The 11,693-nt window shown below is 36.1% G+C and overlaps 1 protein-coding gene across 3 annotated transcripts in view; it reads left to right on the plus strand.

Moving 5' to 3' along the window:
- The first annotated feature begins 7,568 nt into the window (after nt 1-7,568).
- LOC145239846 (uncharacterized) overlaps nt 7,569-11,693 on the plus strand; it is a 42,674-nt gene continuing 38,549 nt past the window's right edge. For 2 of the 3 annotated variants that reach the window (XM_080103397.1, XM_080103398.1), the window contains exon 1: nt 7,569-7,704. The gene's annotated coding sequence lies outside the window, so the exon portion shown is untranslated. The remainder of the gene's footprint in view (nt 7,705-11,693) is intronic. The other variant, XM_080103399.1, reaches the window with a different exon arrangement.

Here is an 11,693-nt window from a genome sequence, read left to right on the forward strand (position 1 = left end):
AATTTTTCCATTGGCCTCGGTATTGTTACTTGGATGCGTTTTTCCTGTCTTGTGTTTATAAATGTCTTTCGAGAAAATGGATATATCCCTCCCGTATCTAAAAACCCGGGAAAACTAATTTTTTTTTAAATACATTTTTTATATTTTGTGTTACGACTTTTACCCCTAGACATTCCGGGTTATAACAATATATATATATATATATATATATATATATATATATATATATATATATATATATATATAATTATAAAACTCAAATGGCCTTGTAACAGGTGTTGTAACCCAACATCCGGTTTACGACTTCCGGTTGTGCATGCGTGCATAAAGAAATACTCAACGCGAAAATAAAACGTATTGTTTTACTGTGTACGTTTTCAGCGTCCCAATTTTTTTCGCGTTTTAATTATCCAAATAAACAATTGTTAATACTTTCTGCATTTTTTACATCGTTCATTTCCGTATTACGTTTAAGTTATTTTAACGCAATTTTCTTACAAATAAATCTATTTTAAATCGTTGACAATCATAAGAGCATTTTACAACGGCGATTTACCCGCCGCCTTACTTTTTTAAATTTATTCTTCATTTTTTAATACACGTTTCTTAAAACCATTCATCATTCATACATTTTCTTCTACACTACCAATATAAATAAATAACCCCGATAGTATGTTTTTTTTATTTGCGTTACAAATAAATAATCAACGCGACAATAAAACATTGTTATACTGTGTACGTTTTCAGCGTCCTAATTGTTTTTTTTTTCGTGTTTAAATTAAAAAGATATATCAAAATATGAATTTAACTTTAAGTATTATGGTATCTATTCAATGCACATTTACCTATAAGTATGGCAAACCACTTATAATTCAATGGCTGTAAGTTTTTTTTTCCAAAATAAACAACTATAAACAGAACGACTTATAGAGGCTATGGAATTAATGTTCATACATTAATTATATATTAAAATGAAAAAAGAATATAGATAGATTTCTATCTATCTATACTCTTTTTTCATTTTAATATACTTTCATAAAAATGTTTCTGTTATGTCACAAAAAAAACGATTTTCTTTACGTCACAAGAGTTACACTCATACATTAATTCCATAGCCTCTATAACCTTCTGACCCAACGGGTCACCGGTAGTCTAGTATATATATATATATATAGATAGATAGATAGTGGCGCGCGTAATTGTGAGGCAAGGTTGCCCAAGCCCAAACCACACATCTCCTGAATCGGCACTGCTTGAGTCCAGTGATAAGATGTGCTATACGACTGGAAACAATGCCGAGATAAGCGGAGAGCATATACAGCATCTGGAATTCCCATATGGTCACCCATATATAAATATGTAAACGTTGCTTAACATCGGTGATCCGTCGGGAACCAGTGTGTCAACATTAACTGTGCCGTATAAATACATTGTTCAGTATGTATTCATCAATAAATGAATGACGATAAATTAATAATATCATAAAGTATTAATTATATTAAAATCTCTTTAGTTAACTCCTATTCATTTGAAATAGGAAAGACATTTTATTATACTCATAGTCGAAACCCAGTGCCCACCTTTATAAAGATATTAGAACGACGCCTGGCGTTACCCGGCCATAAACTACATTTAATTATGATATTTTAATTCATGCAGATTTCGTATTTCTATTATAGAGCATAGTTTATATTGATTATTATATTGTACCCCATATAGCGATATGATTTCAAAAGTTAAAAATATGACAGATGCCATCAGATAGAATCGAAACCAAAATATGTAGCTCTCCAGTCTTATTTGTTACAGTTTAATCTAAGTCTTTACGCATATAACACCTTTAAAATAACGTGGTTATATATATATATATATATATATATATATATATATATATATATATATATAAATGCATATTTGCACATGCGTAGAAACAACATGATTAGTCGACTTACGCCTTTAATCCTTTTTTCAACTTTGACCCCTTAGCATCTATTTTACTGGCTGAAAATCAAATCTAATTTGTACCGCAAGTCCAAATATCTTATATATCAAGTTTCAAGTCCGTAGATGAAAAAAAAAAATGACAGAATGGTTTTGTAGAGACAGTTTTTTTCCACAAACAAATAATAACCTAAAAGTGCAAATGAAAAAAAATGAGACAGCCCTCGGTAGAACTAATACTTAAAAATCGAATATTAATAAGAATAAGAATAATTATCCCTCCAATTGCTCTCGCTTGTTTTTATGTAGTAAAAAAGAAGTAAGAAATCCATCTACACCGAGTTTACACACAACTGTTGTATTTAGGACAATAAGCTAAACAGAGTTAGTCCATACCACCTACAAAGGATTCTAGCGTATGGACTAGTTTCTAAATCAGCAAATATCACTTTGTAATTACGAGGGCCGGGTACAACAGCATATTCTTTCAATTGTTTTGACTCTTGAGTATATATATCCGTTAATTTCTTATATGTTTTTATATTGACTGATGTGATTGTTGGTTGATTGACTGTGTCTTACTGTGTCGGATATGTACTCGAGAGTCAAAATAATGAAAAGAATATTCTGTTATCACAGCCTTAGTAATTACACACATTTACTATCTAGAGAATTGAGTACATTTCGATTAAACTAAAGACTTACTTAGAATAAAATTGAATTATAACACATCTGTTCTATCTACTGTGTACTTATTCAGCATCTATAATCCCCGCTATCATCATTATCATCAATGTTGCTTCCAACGAAACTGTCACATTATTATTATTATTATTATTATTATTATTATTATTATTATTATTGTTGTTGTTGTTGTTGTTGTTCTTCTTCTTCTTTTTGATGAAATATTTGGATTTTGACGCTGGTAATTTCTGTTTATTATTATTTTTTTATTTTGGTATAAAAAATGCTAATGGTCTAGTTCAGGTCGTTTTCAATGTGAAAGTCTGCTATTAATTTGTGGGTAAAACTATAAATCATTTTAAAATGGATGACAAAACTTGTTTGTTTACTTAAAATTTATTATATTTTTTGCCAATAACAAGTTTGGTAACACGCAACTTAGCCGTTCATTTTGAATCGATTGAGTTTTTGATATTTGATAAAGTTTCAATATAAATTGGACCATGTCCCTTTCTTTAATTTTTATTAAATGCTGTTTTAAAGCATTCGGTTATAATTCATTGACCTGTCTTGTTTTACTAGAATGTATGATGTTATATCAATTTCCAAGGCCTTCGCTTCGCAAGGACCACGGCTTAGCCTTCTAAAAATATTCCCAAAGACAATTTGTACCTTCAAGTTTATTCGCACCTACTAAAACCTGCCCATATATCTATTACACATGACTCAAAACTTACTGTTTTATCCGTACTATATTGCACTCGCATCTCAAGCCCTGCTGACATCTAAAATATAGTTTGGGCACAACTCGTAGTTCAATTCTTAACACCTACTCACACTTTAATGTTATCCTAGACCCAAGCTAACATGAATAAATAAAAAAGAAATATATATATGTAAAGGGAAAGCCTCAAACCACATTATCTCCTAACAAGCCTTCTTACAATCATAGTTGCTTACACGGCATGAGCTCTACTCAACCCCTTTATCCAGTAACAATGAAATAACAATGTCCCTAGTTCACTTTGAGGAGTGTAACTATTTAGCAGATATATAACCTCTACAAACTAACTATTCAGCAAATATATAACCTCTACAAACTATCCCAGTAACATTAACTAACCACGCGGGGTCGCAGAAATACCTGGATTAGAACCCAGGCGCGAAGCAAACCCTCTCAGTGGTGACGGACCCAGTAGATCTTTCCAGATCATCCGTCTAGGAGAAGGAAAACTCTGAAACTAAACCAAAGAGGAGGGAGGCCTCTTCAGTCTTGGATGACAACCTTCCTAGAGCTGGTGACTCAAACAAATTACCGGTTTGCAAACCTAAATTGCTTAAGGAGTAGATAGGCTCTGTCTATCGCCCGGCTTCTATACTCCTTCTTTGCCTATTAGTCAGGTGCAGAGATACTATCACAGTGATTCGACAGAAACACCCAGTGGTAGATCTTGTTTCTTGTCTAGGGCAATGAACGCCGTCTCCCACTCCCGACACACCCCACCCCTAAAGCTGGGCACTTGAGAGTGCTTGAGTACCATATATGCCTGAGCAATTAGATTGGGTTGACCTTCCTCTGATGAGTTGAGGGTACCGGATTGACAGTTACTGGCTGCTGTTTCCGACTGGTAGTACAGGCGCCCTAACTCTTTGGTAGCGCTTAGAGCGGCTGCTCCATCAACAGTTGTATAATATCGGGATGTTTGCAGTGCCATGTCGCGCATGGAAAGGGACCCTGCACTCATCCCCGGTGGGCTTTCCTGAGGCCACAGTCCTAGTTGATGGAGGGTCAGCTGATGGTCTACTTGTGATGCATGTGTGATAACCTGCTGTTCGCGCCCCCTAACCTAACTGAAACTGGTTAAAAAATGTGATGACAGTACAATCTAAAAATAAGCTTAAACCAGGCTTAGGGTTAAACAAATCCAACTTGCCTCCTCCCTTGAGGCTTGCATTCACAAATATCCGTGAGCTTAGAACTAATTTAGCTGATGTTGAAGCATTTCTCCTAACAAATACCCCGGATATCTTAGCACTAAGTGAGACTAACCTACACTCCTCCAACCCCTCTAACTACTTTAACATGCCTGGATATCTCCCACTCTGCCGTAAGGACTCTGACAGACATATGCACGGACGGAGTTTACATTCGTAATACCCTTCCCTTGACTAGAGAAACAAACCTAGAAACGGATGATCAAGCCTTTATGTGCTTTAGACTAATTATGCAACACAACATTAGCTACTTTTACTTTCTCTACCGCTCTCCCTCGACCCAAGACTGCACCATATTAAACAAAGTATCTGACAGCATAGACACAGCACTCTCCTTCGACACTAGCGCCCAAGTACATGTATTTGGTGACTTTAATGTCCATCACAAAAACTGGCTTGGATTCTCTACTTACACAGATGCAGCGGGCAGCGCAACTCATAGCTTCTCTATATCTCACTCCCTATCACAAATTGTCACTTTTCCAACCCGTTCCCTGATCAGGAAGAACAACACGCATCACTTTTAGATCTGTTTTTGACCACAGTTCCTGATGATTGTATAACGAAAGCCGACAGCCCACTTGGGAACGCTGATCATGCAGTGATAATTGTAGAAATTGCCCTAAACTCTAGACCCAAAACTGAAGAGCCAGTGCTCAAAACAACGAGATATTATAAAAAGGCTGACTGGGAAGCCATCAGAGATCTTATCAGAGACGCCTCATGGGGAAATATTTTTTCTCTTCCTGCTGAACAGTGTGCAAACGAGACCACTGAATGGTTCAAAACTGCAATCGAAGCGCATGCTCCCATGCGGAAATTCTACAGCAAGCCCCACTCTCCCCAATGGTTTACTTCGACTTGCGCAACTGCCATTTCTCAAAAGCAGCATGCATACCGCAGGTTTAACCGACATAAGTCCAGTTCAAACAGACATAAGTACATAGAAGCTAGAAGTAACGTTAAGAAAGAAATAGCGACAGCTAAGAGGGAATTTATGGAAACCACTAAAAAACGCATTGAAGCACAAAAACTAGGAAATCGTGACTTCTGGAAAATCTACAACAGTGTAGTAAATAATGGTCAATCAACAATTCCCCCACTAACCAACAATCACGAGGTTGTTTGCTCAGCAACCGAAAAGGCTAACATGCTTTCCAGTCGGTTTGCCTCAAACTCCACCCTGGACCCTTCCAACCACTCCCTACCTCAATTTCCTATGCGGGCAGACGCCACGCTAGACGATCTGAAAATCAGCCCTGCTCAGGTGCATGCTATCATAAAAAACCTTGACACTTCAAAAGCATGTGGCCCCGATCTCATCCCAGCTGTGCTATTAAAAAAGTGCTCAGCCGAAGTAGCTTCAGTTCTCTCCAAACTCTACAACAAATTCCTTAATGAATTTTGTTTTCCGGGCTGTTGGAAAACTGCTTCTGTGGTAACAGTATTCAAGAATTCTGGCGAAAGAACTGACCCATTAAATTATCGCCCCATTAGCCTCCTCCCACTTTTTGCCAAAATATTTGAGACCTTAATTAACCATGCTCTAGTCCAGCACCTTACAGATGCTAAACTTCTGACCGACAAACAATATGGATTAAGACAAGCCCGTTCCACAGCAGACATCCTCACTGTAATCTCTGAACGTATATACCATTCACTGGACAAAGCGGGAGAGGGCAGAGCGGTAGCTCTAGATATATCTAAGGCTTTTGACAGGGTATGGCATAAGGGTCTCCTCAGGAAGATTAGATCATACGGTATCACTGGTAGAATACTTAACATAATTAAATCCTTCTTAGATAAGAGAAAAATCCAGGTAGTCCTCGACGGTCGTACATCTAAACAATATGATATAAATGCGGGAGTGCCCCCAGGGATCTATCCTTGGACCTCTACTGTTCCTGATATTCATAAATGACCTCCCCGACAAAATTGCCTCTGAGATGGGTATATATGCTGATGACACCACACTCTATAGCAGGCACGACAGGAAAATAAATGAACATATATCTAAAGTAATGGCAGAAACACTAGAGGATGACCTCCAATCAGTAGTGGAATGGGGACAAAAATGGATGGTCACGTTCAATGCCGCCAAGACTAAACTGGTTTCATTCAATAATTGCAAGAAACCTTCTCTACCACCTATAGCAATGGCCAACGACTCTTTATCTGAGAGTACGTCTTTCAAGCTCCTTGGCCTAACGTTCACAGGAAACATGAGTTGGAACAATTACATCGAGGGCATTGCCAGGGCTGCTGCAAGAAAGGTGGACTCTCTCTACCGTGCTAGAAAACTACTAACACCCGAAAGTATCCTGTACCTCTATAAGGCAACCATTCGCCCATGTATGGAGTATTGCTGTCATATTTGGGCTGGTGCATCGGCTACTAGTCTCTCGCTCCTTGACAGGGTTCAAAAGAGAGTCGTAAATCTGATAGGCCCCAAACTGGCATCTAAGCTTCAGCCTCTGTCCAATCGACGTAACGTTGCATCCCTCTGCCTGTTCTACAAGTATTTTAATGGTGAATGCTCTGATGAACTGCAAGCACTTGTGCCCCTACCACGTGAACACCCTCGACAGACCCGACAAGCTGCAAAATCCCACCCCTACACTGTAGAAATCCCTAGATGTAAAAGATCTTTCTACTCCGGTAGTTTCTTCCCCAGAACCGCTAGATTTTGGAATTCCATTCCAGGTCACTGCTTCCCCAACTATACTGACATGCAGAAGTTTAAGTGCAACGTGAACCGACATCTTGCTGCCCAAATCCCTACATAGTACCCCAGTAGTTGTTCCCCCTGATAGTAGCCCCCTACACCAAAGTGGCAATGTGCCTTGTTTGGGGTGAAAATGTAATTAAAAAAAAATAAATAAATAAAAAGAAAATGATCTAACAAAACGAGTTATGACGTGTAATAGCATTTTGAAAAAAAAAATGACGTCACAACCATTTGATGACGACGTCTTAAAACTCATCGTCTGTTGCCACATTTCGGGAAAATTCTTGAAAGTATACAGTTATTTGCGAATTACTAAAACGTTGTGTGTTTTTACGAGCGAAACTCTTTCACAAAAGGTAAATTCTTTTCTTGCCATTGCTGTTATAAATTCCGTTTTTTTTTTTTTTTCGTAAATATATACTGTGGTAATTTATAATGTCATTTTGATAAAAAAAAAAAAACAACGACTAATCTAACAACGTGGAACAAATGTAGCCATAAACCCATGCCTACTAAATAATTACTAATAAACATTGAAATAAAATGCAACCACACAAAAATTCCTTCTCTATTTCTATATCTTTGTTTAGTGGCGCCGTTTGCACTTTCATAGATTTTTGTCATTCTTGAATTCCGACTATTTCTGAGAATCATCATACGAAGAGGGTTGAGCATCAACGTCTTCTTGTACTTATGCAGAATTTGAACCAGACATAACTCATGATGTCATACGTTCGGGTTTCATTGTAATCTGACGTTAAGGTGCCGATCAATGCACGACAAAGGAGCAGAAATCTTTGGGGGAAATATTGGCGAGAAAAAAATCAATGGGACCAGTCGAGAGCTTCTCGAAATTTTTCTTTTCGAGTTTATATAGAAACAGAAATTTGGTAATGATCCTTTTTTTTTTCTCCATCTTAAACCCTAAATCGGAAAGCTACCCGATTGGGTTGGCAAAGTTTCTTCCACATCCGCTGTCTCTTCTCAACCCATTTTAACATCGCCTGATGCGACCGTAGAAAAATTTACCTAATCCTAAAGTATCTCTGTCTGCCTTAATTTTATTAAAAAAAAAAAAAAATGATTGCCCAGCCCCACCTTACAAGAAATAATATAGTAAATTTTCAGATTAGGTCCACCTCAACAATTTTCTTTTAAATTACGCCCCCTTAAGTTTTCGACTATGCTGAATACGAAAATCGCATTGAAATCTTGCAGAAATAAGTAGTTATCGAAATATAAAAAGTTGTATTATGCATTGTATTCTTTGGCGGCCATTTTTTACGCGCGTGCACGCGCGCCATAAACAAATCTACTCATCTCTGACTGACATTGCACGCGCGTAAAAAAAGATGGCTGCCAAAAAATACAATGCATTACAACTTTTTATATCTACTTATTTCTGCAAAATTTCAATGCAATTTTCGTAGTCAGCATAGTCGAAAACCTTTAAAAGTTGTCATTTAAAAGAAAATTGTGGAGGTGCAGCTAATCTAAAAATATACAAAGAATATTCAGGAAAAGAAAAAATAACAACAAAAAGTTTACTTTACATTAATTAGAAAAATAAAAAAAACAATGCAAAATAAATATTACATGAAAAACACATAAAAAAGTGCTTTATTTTTTAACAAAGGTTAAAAAATATGAAAAACACACAAAATATTGGTTTTCTTATTAATTTTGTTCAATTTTGTTTGACGTTTGAAAAAAAGAAAAACACAACTTACTTGTTTATTTATTTATTTATTTTTTTCACAAAAAAAATTGTTACAAGAATGTAACAAAAATTGTTACGGTAGGTTTTTGTTTCTTTTTAATTTTCGTTATACTTTTTTATTTATTTTTTCTAGTGATTTTATTATTTTTAAACGTTTTCTTCAGTATTTTTATTAAGCAGCGTTGTTACGCTTTTATAATCGGCGACGCTCGACAAAAACCGGTATGTTCCGAGCAAAGCCGAGCGGCCAGTTAGTTACGTCTGGTTCAAATTCTGCACAAGTACCCGGGTTATTTACTTGTAATATTACATAATGCACAGTTCGTGAATAAATTCCGTTATTTTTTTAAACATGCACGAAACTTGGCAAATATGCATTAACAATCTGACGTATACAACTTTTGTGTACTAACCTGAAGCTCTACATAATTCATACGTGTCATTCTCAAAAGATAAAATTACGCAAGCATATTGATGCGTCTAAACTGCAGGACAAGAATGTATGAGAAGATAACTACTCTATACTCTAGAGTGTACAATTTGATGGCAAGTCCAATCAGTTTAGGAATGAATTCTCCAAGGGTAACTCGGAGATTCTATGTCTTTAGAAGTAAATTCAGCTCAAACTGTCAGAGGAGACTTCCATATCAATAAGTGTATAAAATAAAAATAAAAAAAACACGGTGTACAAACAATACAGAAGCGCACCCACAAAGGGCCGTAAAATTTTACACCGGGATTTCAGGCGTGTAAAATTGTTACTCCAATGTAATATATTTAAAATGAAAGAACCCATGGTCTCTGTATATTTGGATTAGACGCAGATGGCATATAATAAAAAGATAGTGCTTTCACGAAGTTGGTTCGGGCTCACTTGACGGAAATAACCGGAAAAAGTCGGTAGAACGTTCCTCAATTTTTAAAGAACACGCAATACGAATCCCTGAAGGCTAATTTTTATGAATTGGAAAAAACAAAAAATAATTTTATTCGCGCAGGTTAGGGTTAAAGTTGAAGGTTAAGGGTACGGGTTTAAAGGTAAAGGTTTAGGGTTTAGGGTTAGGTCAGATGTTTGTAATTTTATAGCACTTCCGCATGTATTCTGTTTATCATTATAATTTTATCGTGGCAGTTTTGCGTTTCACGCACACCCGAGAAACTTTGTGAAAACAACCAGTCGATAAATGAGGAAGTACTAAAAAGACCAATCAGACATGTCTTCGGACTCATTGATTATTTATAGTTGCATAAATCTGAAGATGTGTTCTGTAAGATATTTTATCTCACCTGTTTTTTTTTTTGCTCTATGACAGTGACAAACTAAGACAAAATACAACAAAGACAAATTTATTACAAATTTTATTAGATCTTCGGTTGCAAAAAGGAATGCCCGTTTTGCCTCTGTAAAAAGAGCTGCTAACAACCTCGAAAGGTGATAGTCAACAAGAACTGGATGCAGGTTCATCTGTCTTTGAAGATCTGAGTTTACAGCTGTTTGAAGGGGGTCGTTATGATGCCTTCTGATGAAAAGATACAATTCTTGCCTTGAGACGATATTACAGAAGTTCATGATTAATGTTCATTGGAGGAAAGGTCCTTATAACACGTTGCCATTCAGACCACAAAGTCTATAGGAGATCCATATAATAAAAATTGATCCTAATTATTTAGGCTTCAAATGAAAGTCCCAAGGAGATACACGTTATAATAACTTAGCCTAATCATTTATGCTTTCAATAAAAGTCTCAAGGAGACGAACACGAAGAGGCGCGCAATCTTCCTCATTCAGACAGTGTTTAGTTCTGTTCCTTCTTTGTCGACTGTATCTGTGGAACTGATAAAGAAAGGCACGCAATGCAAAAAGTCCGCCAAGGGGAACCGCGCCGCATCAAATACAATCGACTAATCTGATTGGTCCAAAACAAATACAATGGAAGGCATGATGTAATTGTCAACTTTCTAACAGTTTTTCCATTAGAATTCCAAAAACGTTATTAAACGACTAACAGATCACTTCACAGACCTCTTTCACCACCCTTCAATAGTTGATGAAAGAATTCAACCAACTGATGATGAATTATACTATCATTTGTATAATAAAGAAAATTAATAAAGAAAAATGATAAAGAAAAATAATAAAGAAAAATAATAAATATAATAATAAATGAATGTTGAGAATGGCATTATTGCTGAGGTTTTTTTATCATATAGGTGAGAAGTTCGCCACAAAAGTTCATATCCAATATATGGATTGGTGTTTCTGTTCCCTAGAACTGAATAGATGCAATTCATGTCTCGTTACACATTGGACAAAAAGGCATAGTCTTAGTGTATATTGTAGGAATTTTCTTTTCACGTGCTTTTGTTCCAAGACAATGGCAAAGAATTAACAATAATTACAACAAAGCATACCTTTAAAATTTAACACAAATTTTATTCGTTCTTCGTTGTAAAAAAAAGAAAATGCCCATTTTGCCTCTGAATAGTTCGTATACCTTCAGCAGAAACTAGAATTCGGATTTATCACAGTTCGAAGATCGGATTTATTACAGCCGTTTAAAGAGGTTGGTATGATGCCTTCTGATGTTGGATACAATTCTCGATTAGAGTCGACATCAAAGAAGT

The sequence above is a fragment of the Euprymna scolopes genome, chromosome 19 (assembly GCF_053919585.1).
Source record: "Euprymna scolopes isolate OS-2025 chromosome 19, ASM5391958v1, whole genome shotgun sequence".
Classification (NCBI taxonomy): domain Eukaryota; kingdom Metazoa; phylum Mollusca; class Cephalopoda; order Sepiida; family Sepiolidae; genus Euprymna; species Euprymna scolopes.